This window comes from Anas acuta, chromosome 3 (genome assembly GCF_963932015.1).
Source record: "Anas acuta chromosome 3, bAnaAcu1.1, whole genome shotgun sequence".
In the NCBI taxonomy this organism is placed as follows: Eukaryota; Metazoa; Chordata; class Aves; order Anseriformes; family Anatidae; genus Anas; species Anas acuta.
Window position 1 is genome coordinate 37,525,298 of NC_088981.1, and position 11,465 is coordinate 37,536,762.

At 37.3% G+C, this 11,465-nt stretch overlaps 1 protein-coding gene across 2 annotated transcripts in view; it reads right to left on the bottom strand.

Annotated features, from left to right (window-relative positions):
* Positions 1-11,465, bottom strand: part of PRKCE (protein kinase C epsilon) — a 295,529-nt gene that overhangs the window by 225,063 nt on the left and 59,001 nt on the right. The gene's annotated exons all lie outside the window — the stretch shown is intronic.

Genomic DNA, 11,465 nt, shown 5'->3' on the forward strand with positions numbered 1-11,465 from the left:
TACAGATCTGAATTAATACAGATGGAGCATCAAATACACCATATTATACCAAAAAGCACAACAACTGAAACACAGAAATGGATGCTAAGGTAACAGATTTAAAGGTACACGATGTGTTTGGCTGATTTTTGAAATCAATTCAGCATTGATCTAAGGTAATTTTTCATTCTGTTCTCTCAGTTTCAACACCAATCCTCCAGACTACAAAACTGACTGGATCAAAAGCCAATACTGTAGATTTTCATTGTAGCTACAGTAGCTGTACTACAATTCCATCTCCAGGCAAGAATTTAAAACAGCCCACTGTGGTTTACTAATTATCTCCAAGACGCACAATTCAGCACTGTTTAAAATTTCCTCTCTTGTAATCAAAGAGAAATGTTCTCTGTTGTACCATTTCTGCATCGCAGGTGTTTTAGTGAAGTCTCTCACATGGCAAGGCTCTCTAGCTCTTTTACAGAGATGATGACAACACACCAGGACATGCTTTACTTTAGATTTTTCTCTCTCACATTCAGGTCTAGCTGTGAAAATCCACTTACTTTACAGGTAGAATGTAGCCCTGGTGATAGGTTCAAGTGTTCAACTGATGGACCTTGTCAATAGAAAATATATGAACAATGTAACTAACACATGCAGAAATAGCAATACCGGTGCCTTGCTGAACTTGTATAGATGCTACAGCACAAGCCAGAGGAATTCACTGAAAACTAATTCAGGGCTTTCCATATTTCCTTCTGAAATTGAACACACCAGAATCAGCACACTCAAGAAAAGGTGATAGACTTTTTTAAAAGGCTGTGAATATCAACAAAGTCAAATTTTATAATATCTAACATAGTCGTTAATTTCTAACAGAGTTGCTTAGCGCTCTCCCGTGCAGCAGAAACTAGCTTATAGGTACAGTTTAAAGGATCTGCTCAGTGACAATATGGGTGACAGAATAAGGTCTTGAGAAATTAAAAAGACTGCATAGGAAATGTACTTATAATTAGATATCAAATAGGATGCACCATAAAATACATGAAGTGCAATATAATTAGCCATTGCAAAGCTGCAGTAATTTTTCCTGTTTATATGGTTTATTTCTAGATCTTGTATTACACATTATTATTCAGATCATTCAGTTGCTGTCTTAACTATCTAATATGTGTCCTTGCAGACATACAACAAGTAGCACGAGGACAACTCTATATGAATAGTAATGAGCTATGGAGCAGTGCTTAGTGAAAATGAATTTTGAAATGAAAGGAAGAGGAAGGGAGGGAGGGAGGGAAGATCTTTGAATTACTACCGTACCTGGAAAATACATGCTCAAGAAATCAAGGTCTTGGTTTCTCAAGCTGTACTATGTAGTAATTAAAATTACATATACAGTCTTATTTTCCTCTAGAATCAAAAAATTTAAAAACAAACAAACAAAAAAACACAACAAACAAACAAAAAAAAAAAAAGAAAAAATGTCCCTCATCTCATTTTTTATGAGATAAGAGGAAATGTGATATTCGTGTTACATATGTTACCTCACTCTTGATGACAGAACATTCACCCTGAGAAGGAGGTTATAAAAAGGAAAAACACCTTACTATCCTTGCCACATCACTTCCTTACAATAAATTCAACCATATTTTGTTGTTTATACAAATTCTCAAAAAAATCTAGCTCATGTAAAGGACTCTAAAGCATGGGGTTTAGCATGGATTTGAAAGCCTGAAGGAAAATTAAGAGGAATACTTAGACAGCTGGCCTGAGCTCAACTTTGTTCTCTCTAAATAATGTTTTTTTACAGGCTAAAGCATAACGATGGCCGTAACTTCAGGCTACCTGTGTCCTCTTTGATAAAGAATAGCAAGAAGGTAGATAGCAATTGTTCTTGCTGCCACGTATCTGTAAATGTTTGCCACTTTAGGGGGGGATGAACTCCTTAGGAATCCAGAGGGATTTGAAATAGGGACTGAAGAACTACTCCTTTTATCAAGCCAGTTGACTAACTTCTTCTCTTTCACATAGATCAACTACTACAAAAAAATAACAAAAACAAACAAACAAACAAACAAAAACAAAACACCACTTGTAAATGATGCTAACAAAGAAAAGTATAGCAAAGTAAATGAAAACACATTAAACACATTTATGGGAATACAACCATGTACTATTCTTTACAAATTATTTTTCCACACATAGTAGCAGAGAGAAATCAAATAATATTAATAGAGTAACATTGAAAAATTCAAAATACTTTGATCTTTATTTCCCAAATTATGCAAAATCTGAAAATGCAAGTGTTTTTGTCAGTCCTCTTTTCCATCATATTAATGCAGAAGCACTTGACAATTAATTCCCGTAATCTTTTATCTTCTTAACAAAATTATTTACTTTAACAAAGATCATTGGCTGCTGGTAAATTTATCTTCACATTCCTTATCAGCTTTGTCCTCTTTCTCTTGGTTGCATATCCTGCCAGAGAACTACTATTAAATACACAATTTTAGCATGCAAAACATTTTTAAGAGGAGAGACACCAAAAGATGAAGAGAAGATGGTTTAGAAACCTTGGCAATGTTTCAGAAACATCATTCTGAGCAGAAAAATCTATCTTCACAAGGCTTATCTAGAGTAGGAATTTTAATGTCTATTTTTGCTTAGAAAACTTCTTTTCACATTTGGAAGATTAAAACCTAAAGATCTACAAGGAATCAGTGGATCCAATATGGATCAGTTGCAAGAACAGGTTTTCTAACTTGACACAGAACAAGCTCTAGTGTTTCAATACAGTTTTTATCCACCACATTTGCAGGTGTACTATTATCTTTTTTCAAATGCTACTTGGCCACAGATGAGGTATACTTTCATATTCAAAAGCTAAAATACTCCATAGTTATTGAAACTTGAGACCATAACAGTCAATTTTAGAATAAATACCTTTCAGCAGACATGTATGACTGTATGCCACCATACTGCATGACTGTCTTCAAAACATCTGATTAGTTAAAACAGGAGCAGTGGAATTTCTTCTCTAATATGAACTCTATGATATCCCAAACCAGAGCATATCAATCATGCCTGGACAATGAGAGGCACTAAGCAAGTTCTCTTCTCAGTTTTTTATCCTGCAGAAATTACAGTCTACAATAAATAAAATGATAGGAAACGCCAGAAAAGATACATGAAGAAATAATATGAAGGTTCTAGGATTATTATCAAAAGAGATACAAACTGTGTGAAGACTTGAAATGGCAGAGATTTACCAGTGGTTGTGAAGGTGCAGGTCAGAATTTATGTGGAGTAAGGGAGAGCTTGGGTAAATCAAAAGTTTTGTTCTCAACCACAAGGCAGCAATTTTGAATTTTGATTCTGTGGAGCTAGAGCAATGAATGGAAAATGGCAGAAACCTGAACCCTGAATGGCAGGCACCTGAACACCACCTAAACAGATTACACTGAAAGATAGTAAGTACACAGTTAGTCTCCGTCAGTATCCGATTCTGATGCAGTCATTTACACCCTCTGTATGCTTCCCTACTTGCATACCAGCCTTTCCTTTGCTCCTCCTCTCTTGTATCTCTGATGAGTACTAGGTCCTTTTCTCTCGCCTTTATCTTTTGCTTGCTTTAACTAAACTGCAAGAAGGGCCAACATTATAATAAAAAAAGATCTGTAATAAATATCTTCTGACTGTTGTTCTGAAGTCATGTTCTAAATAAAGGAAGAGAACACCACACTGGGCTTCTTGTGAGGAAGTCCGATCCCAGATAGTCATCTGAAGCCAAATGAATACTTTGAACTTAAAAACTTTCTCCAGTCACAACTCTGACCCTCCCAAAGTATGCCATGCATACATCACACATCTATGAGACACAGCATCAAGGGTGATGCAACACAGAGCACAAAAAAAAAGCTTAGCAGTACCACTCGCAATTGATGAAAAACAGATAAACATCCTCAAGCACAGAAGGATGAGTAAGAATCAATGGAGTCTGGAATGGGCGGAGAGCACATAAATTTGTCTCTTTTATGGATCATATAGGTATTCAGGAAGACAGGTAGCAATTTGCTTGCCAAGAGATATGTAAAGCACTCTAGATCTAATTCAGTTCATTGCTGGTGAACTGAAAAAGAAAAAGAAAAGAAAGAACAGTAACACTGTCATAACTATCACTCTGATATTGTTCTGTGTTTTAAATGGAGAGTGAGGTAGAGATTAGTCAAGAAATGTGCGTTAGTGATTTATCTTTTAACACTTCGATTCAAAAATGCAATAAGAATTAACTAACATTAATTACTAATGTATTTAGAAGTAATGCTTAGGCTCTTAGGACCTTGCATTGCTAAGCTGTAGACTGATGACTAAAGAGGGGAGATTAATTAAATGTTATGATTAAATCCAAGAAAAAGAAATGCTACTGAACTGATTCTAGCCAGCTGCAGTTTTAGAAGAAAAAGTGTAACAAGGCAATAAATAAATAAATAAATAAAGTGTCATAGGGTACAATAAAAAAAGAAAAGAGCAATTAAGGTTTGTTTGTTTGTTTGTTTGTTTTACCTATCTCCCCTGATCTCATATAAAGGAAGAAAAGAGAGAAAAAATGGTCTGGAAATCACTTTATCACTAAGCTTCAGCCAAATCCTGCCTCCTGCTCTTTTCCATAGCAATCCACTTCCAAAATATTCTTGCACAAAGGCTTGACAGAGAAAAAGACATTTTCCTAACAAAACTTACAGGTATCAGAAAATCAGCAAGTTCAAATGCTTTAGTTCATCTATATGTTCCAGAGACACCGGCAGTAACATGACTTAAACAAACTGTAGCATAGAATCACGACCTTGTCCTTCGGTGGTTTACTTTAGAAAATATAAAGAGCCACATTTGCCTCTTTTACCTGCAAAACATTTCTGATTATTCAGTAACATATGGAAGAGTAATGTCAGCAATAAAACGTTGAGATTGTCCCCAAAGTTTGGGGAAAGAGAAGAACCACTGTTGATTAAATGGAAACGTGTCATGACTCCGAGAGAACAGTTTGATAACAGTAATCTAGAGGGAGGAGCATGACAGGTCAACATCTTCACTCCCACTAGATGGCAATATTGTGTTTTTTCCAAGTGTAGAAAACACCGAGTGGAAACTGCAGTATTTTTCATGTTTGCTGAAAGTTGCATTTTCTGTAAAAATAAATTAAAAAAAAAAAAAAAATCTAACCCAAGTTTTATTGTTCACAGGAGTGGAAAAAAAAAACAACAACAAACACAAACGAACAACAAAAACAAAAAACACCAAAGAGTTGATAATACATATAACTTAGCCAACTTACACATTAAGCTAGAAATAGAGACTACAGAACCTAAAAAATACACTAAATGAATAATAAATGCAATATATGCTTTTAAGGCTGCTAGGCTTATAATTAGGCCCATCTCAAATTAGATCTTCAATTTAATCCTTTACCACTGTATCAGCAGGATGTGGCAATGGAAACAGCACATTTAAATCCTGTGGGAGAGAGCATCTCAATTTACTCAAACAACCTCCTGTGACATTAAGCAGGAGCTTAGAGCAGTATTAAAGAAGCTCCGAATTAAAGAGGGCTCCAGTTCCAGCTCTCATGGTCAGAGGATGGGTCACTATGACAATAGGCCTGGAAAGAGCATCCTGATTATTTAAAAATCAATAACTGAATTATTTAAAAATAAATAAATAAATTTCCCTGAAAGGGAAAACCTTTCAGTTTTTCAAAAAGATCAAATGTCTATATGCATGTGAACCAAAACTCATGAAGACGTGTTTCTAAATTCTTCAACTCAATTCCCAGGCAACATTTTGGGAAATTTGTATAGAAGCCTTAGCAAAAACGTTCAAATAAGAAAAGAGCTAGCATAGAAACCCTTTGAAATCATCACTCAAAGAAAAAAAAAAAAAAAAAAAAAAAAGTACAGTCTCTTTAAAGGAAAAAAAATCTACAGCTTAAAAATGAAAATGAATTTTCCATTGTGAACAGTTAAAAAGAAATAGCCAGATGCCAGTCATCCTGTTAATGCATATGCTTAACCTTGGCCTCTGAAATTTTCAGAAGGAGTAGGGTACAGCCACATACCGAAGGCAGACAGAAATGTGCAAAGAATGACAGAAATGCTCAGCGCTCCAAACAGACTGAGCCACCGGACAGAGGGTGCTGGGATTGCTGACCCAGGAGTTGGCAGAATCAAGTTCAAGGTTACATTGACTTGAATTCCTGTGGGAACCTGAGTTCATCAATGACCATTACTTACAATCTGGAAGCCAAGGAACAATAGGCACTACATCTGGAAGATCAATTCCATGCAAGGGGACATATGACAATACTAATCCCAGTTCTACAGCATCTTCTTCAAGAGATCTACTTCTGCTATGCTGTGATGCTGACATGTCCTACAGTATAATGAAGGCTTACACTCTTGTTTCAAATATAAACACTGGCTTGCAATAGCAGATCAACCCTGACTCCTGAAATCAAGCTATTTTAGAACAAGAAGCAAATACACATTTCAGTTCTGTTCACAGTTTATTATTCTACTTTGCAGGTAATCTCATTAAGCCATTTTGACTCATTTGTATGAAGCATGATACAAAACTATTACTCCAATACCTAGTATTAAATGTACAGTTCCTAGGTACTATATTTCCATTCTTGAACAAGGCCTTGAAATAAGTGAAAACCTAACAAATCCTTTTAACAGCGCTGGAGAAAAATGCTGTTTAGTAACAGTTATCTGGTTCGATCTCATAAATGCTTACTTAAAGGTTTTGGAAGGCATTTTGCATATCATCAAAATACCTTAGAGTTACAGCTTAACATATGTGCTAGTAGTGGTATGCTGGCTTCTAGAAAAAACTAACCTATAATCAAAATCCTGTTTTATAATGAGCTTTTCCCTTTCCCCTTCTCTGGTTTCCCCTTGCTTGGCATATGAGATACACACACACACACAAAATACTCTTCTTGTGGAGCCAGTAATACTGTTCTACTGCCTCCACACAGCCATACAGACAGGGAGCAGGAATTACTTGCAGGGTAACTGAAATTTGTCCTCTCTTTGGGCATTCTGCCTCCAACCCAATGTCTGTCCACACAAGCTCAAATGCACACACACACACACAGATGTATTTTACTGTCTTAAAATTTGAATTTAAAAATACTGTACATGTATCAGCATGTTCCCAAGTATTATTAGAAAATATTAAACTTTTCCTGAAACTGGGTTTAAGGTGAATGAAAAATGTTCATATCTTATGAAGATTTACTTGGATGGAGCATTTACTGCTCCATCCCAAACACCCTGGCACCGTTAAAAGATCCCCAAATCCTATAAGAATGGCTCCAGAGTTTTTAAATACTAATGCCAAAGACAGCTCATGAATCCATAGCTGACAGCACTAGGCAGCTCCCTAACAACAGCGCTGGTGCCATCTGTATCAGTCCCCATTTTGATACCTCTTTCAACAGAAATAAAATCAATTCTATAATTGGGCATGTAATGTCTTAAAACAGATGTGATTTAAAGACCACACTAATATGCCACAACTGGAAGGAAAATGGCCTTGTGTCCAGCCCTGTGTTTTCCATCAGCCAGTGGTGCTACAGGAGATCATCCTCCAGTGAAGCGCAGAAGCCATGACATGCTTTATGAGACCATGCTTTGTTAATGCTCTTGAAGTTGAGAATCATCATCAGTAACACCACTGGGCCACAATATGTAACCTGAAACGTGAATGTCATTCCGGACTGCAGTCAGACAAGGGGTGAGGTGTTCAGAAATTAATGAAGGTGACTTGGATGTATCCATGCAGATAAAAAAAGCTCAAACGCAATCCCATGTAATACTGACTTTCCTCATTTCCCAAGGAGAGGATTCTGCAGGAGCTGTCAGCACTTAGCACAATGAAGCCGTAAGTGACACTGCCTACGCTGCTGTCATACAGCACTGCCCATCAGATGCTGTGCTATGCAGGCATTTATAATCAGTGGGTCTCTAATTAAGCAATCAATACTCTCCTGCTGTTTTTCAATGGATAAATCTATTTTCTTCTTCCCTGAGATGCAATGATAACAACAGACCAAGAGACTTTTGAATATTCTGGGTGATATCAAACACTAGACACGGCCAGATACTTGCAGAATGTTTAGGTTTTGGATCCAAATTAATTGTTTTGGCACGCTTGATCCAAACACATCACTCAGACCACTCCAATTTGGTATATTAGTTGTTACATAGTGCCCTAACCTTGCAACCTGTTGTCTTTTCCAACATGTGGCAACCATGTAGAACACCCACTGTCAGCTCACACAGTCATAGCTACTGTGTCTTCATAATACGTTAATAATACATTGCTCTCTTCGTTTGGTGATTAAGGCTTAGAGTCAAAACCCAGGCACTTGATAGTTGTGCCAAATATGTGATAATTTTGTTTTAAAGGCTAAGAACACCCACTGTGAATGGACTGAATTTGCCAAAATTAATATTTTATTCTCACAATAGCCATATGCTATTCATTTGTACCTTAGCCTGAAAACAGCCATTATAAATATCAAAATCTCAGCAAAAACATTTTGCAGCAAATTAAAACAATTTATTGCACCAACAAAAAGGGGCAGACAGAACCTGTGAGGTCAGAGTGTCAGTAAGCTGGACTTCAGAGAATTCATCAGAAAAGAATTATCAGAAGTACTTCAAGCCCAAAACAAGAGCTTCCAAGCACATCAGAAGGAATTACAGGCGAGTAAGTCACTTGGATCAACTTGGTCACAAAGAAAACAATGTTATCGTACAGAGCTAAGACAGACTGGTCAGAGCAGGGATGGAACCACTGCACTTCAGGGTCAAGTTTAAAACACCTCTGTACTGGGCTTTATTGTATTGATATGGAGAAGAAAATGCAAATATTGTCCAGACCCTTAAAAGATCAAGCAAATCCAAACAGTCTTCTTTCCTTCCTTCAGCAAAAGTAAACATTTAAGGCAGAACTTGCCTGAGCTAATAACCAGCAACCTTCCCTCCCAGGTTTTCCTTCCCTGCTGTCTACAGAAAATCCCAGAGATAGAGAGTGAGAGACAGCGTGCGTGGGAGGTGGGAGGGAGAGTTAAGGAAGCAGAGGGGAGAGAGGAGGGTAAGGAAATAAGTTATTCTCTACTGATGGCCCAGCTCTGTAAATCCTTTCTTGCAGTCACTCCTTGAGCTGAGAGGTGAAGACATCCACTCCCTGTCTGCATCCCTGCACCTCACCACGCTTCAGGCACGAAGGAGTGGACAGAACAGTAGAAGCAAGTACTCAAGTCTTACCACTGCTGGACTCAGCAGTAAAGCACTTGCTAACTTCAGCAAGGCTAGGATTTTATGCCAGATTCACAAACAAGTCATCTATAAAATTCCCGATCAGGTCCCCAAACTATCTGTCAAGGATAAGCAAAAAACTGATGAGATATTTTCCCCAAAGTCTGCTGTTTCTGTAAGAAGGTTTTATTTTATTTGGCTCTAGCTGTAACGTATTGCTAAATGTCATTGTAAAACGCAAAAATATTCATTCATAAATATTCAGTAACATAGTGAACTTACAATGAACTACACTGGCTGTTACAGCAAATTTAACTCACAGCACACAGAATCCTAGAAGTCACACAATTAGATCTAATTTATCTAGCTGCTGATAATAGAAGTGTCGCACGATAATAAAGCAGATCCTTGCTTTTAGCACTACATAGCATGTATTCATACCACAGAGTGATTGCACAACTCCGAGGAAGGCAGTCCATTAACCTTCAGGACCTAAAGCTGTTACCATAAACAGTATTTGCTCTTTTACAAATGCATTTCTCTCCAACAGATTCCCCCACTACCCATTCTCACTTGTCCCTCACTTCCCATTCTCTCCCCATAGTAAACGCAAAAATAAAGACTGTATGAAGCAGGGTGTCAAATAAAGGTAACAAGCAGCCCTGTACTGATGTAGTGACATTCATTCTGTAGGCAACTGCAACCAGATATGGTACAATCTCTTTTACAGTCCTCGGACTGTATGTACAGGAATTGGTTTGAATGCTGTACAAAAACAGACCTTGGGTATGAAGCTTCAGCTGCCTAAGAACACAGAACTAAGGTCTAAAGCAGGAAGTGAATCACATCACATACAACTGAAAAATTTGTTACTTGGTGACTTCCTTCTTAGGCATGGCAATCTTTCTAATCTACAAGAGTATGGACTGCCTGGATGTTCGCAGGAAAAAGAGATGCACCATCTCAATGAGAAGATTCATGCTCTAAAAACAACACAAATTTTACATCTCTATCACATAAAATAAGGCCTGGATGCCATGAGTAAGATTTTTTTTCCTACAAAAGATGGCACAGGTATCGCTAGTATAACTGAATCCCATCTATGATCCAATCACAAAAAAGAATTTCAAGCTACCATCCCTCTTAAGCCACTGCTGAAAAACTGGTTCTTGAAATAACACAGGGAAGTGCTGCCCACAGGAATACTAACAACATCTCTTCCAGGAACCGGATACTTCACGTTTGGAGCCTATCAATTTGAGATAGATACACTGGCTGCTTCCATAGTAGTCACAGCAGTTTCAGGGATATCACATGAGAAACTGCTGAATAAGGTATTTTAATCAGTGTTTTTGTTTTGATACTCTTGAAAGTATTCTTTTTTTGTCCAGGTGATAATGAAAATTGAAGTTAGTGACAACAATGATCCAGTAACTTACTGCAAATCAAAGGAAAGACCATTGTTGCTTCTTAGTTAATGACTTTTCAACTCTGCATTTTTGTTGCATCAGTAATATTTTGGAAAGACAAGATTCACACCAGGTATAAATCAGTGCAACTCTAGTGAATTCCAATGGAATTGCACCAGACTCCACATACCGTAAGCCATTCTGTGTAGTTGCCAAAAAGAAGAGAGAGGAATTGCTCTACAGCATGGTTTGGCTCATGCTGTCCTCCTGGGGAAGAAAAAGTCCATCTACGCGCTTCTTCAAACCCAGGCTAAAAAGGCAGTATGAAGAATGTTTAAAAGGCTGAGTCCAGTTTATTCAGCCATGTCTATTAAGGAGTTTCTGAAACTGCGAAAAGGAAATATATTTGATTTATAATTGTAAATCTTAGAAATGGAAATATTTCTCTAATAGTAACAGAATCTACCTGTAAGTAAACTTAAAGCATATGAAAATACCAGCAGAAATCACGATAAAGTCACTAAGTCATAAACGCTTCCTTTTCAGCAGTTACCATTCAAATGCAGAGCACTTTTAGCAGCAATTTTTCCTAGAACAATTTTTCAGCTGTCTTACCCTACTTCACACGTTACCAAATCTTGGCCCCCAGTGAGAGTGCAGATGGCAAGCCTGAGGAAGGAAAAGAAGAAACGCAAAGAAAGAAATTGCTGAAACATAGCCCAAATTTCACATCAGTGGTTCTTAATTCCCT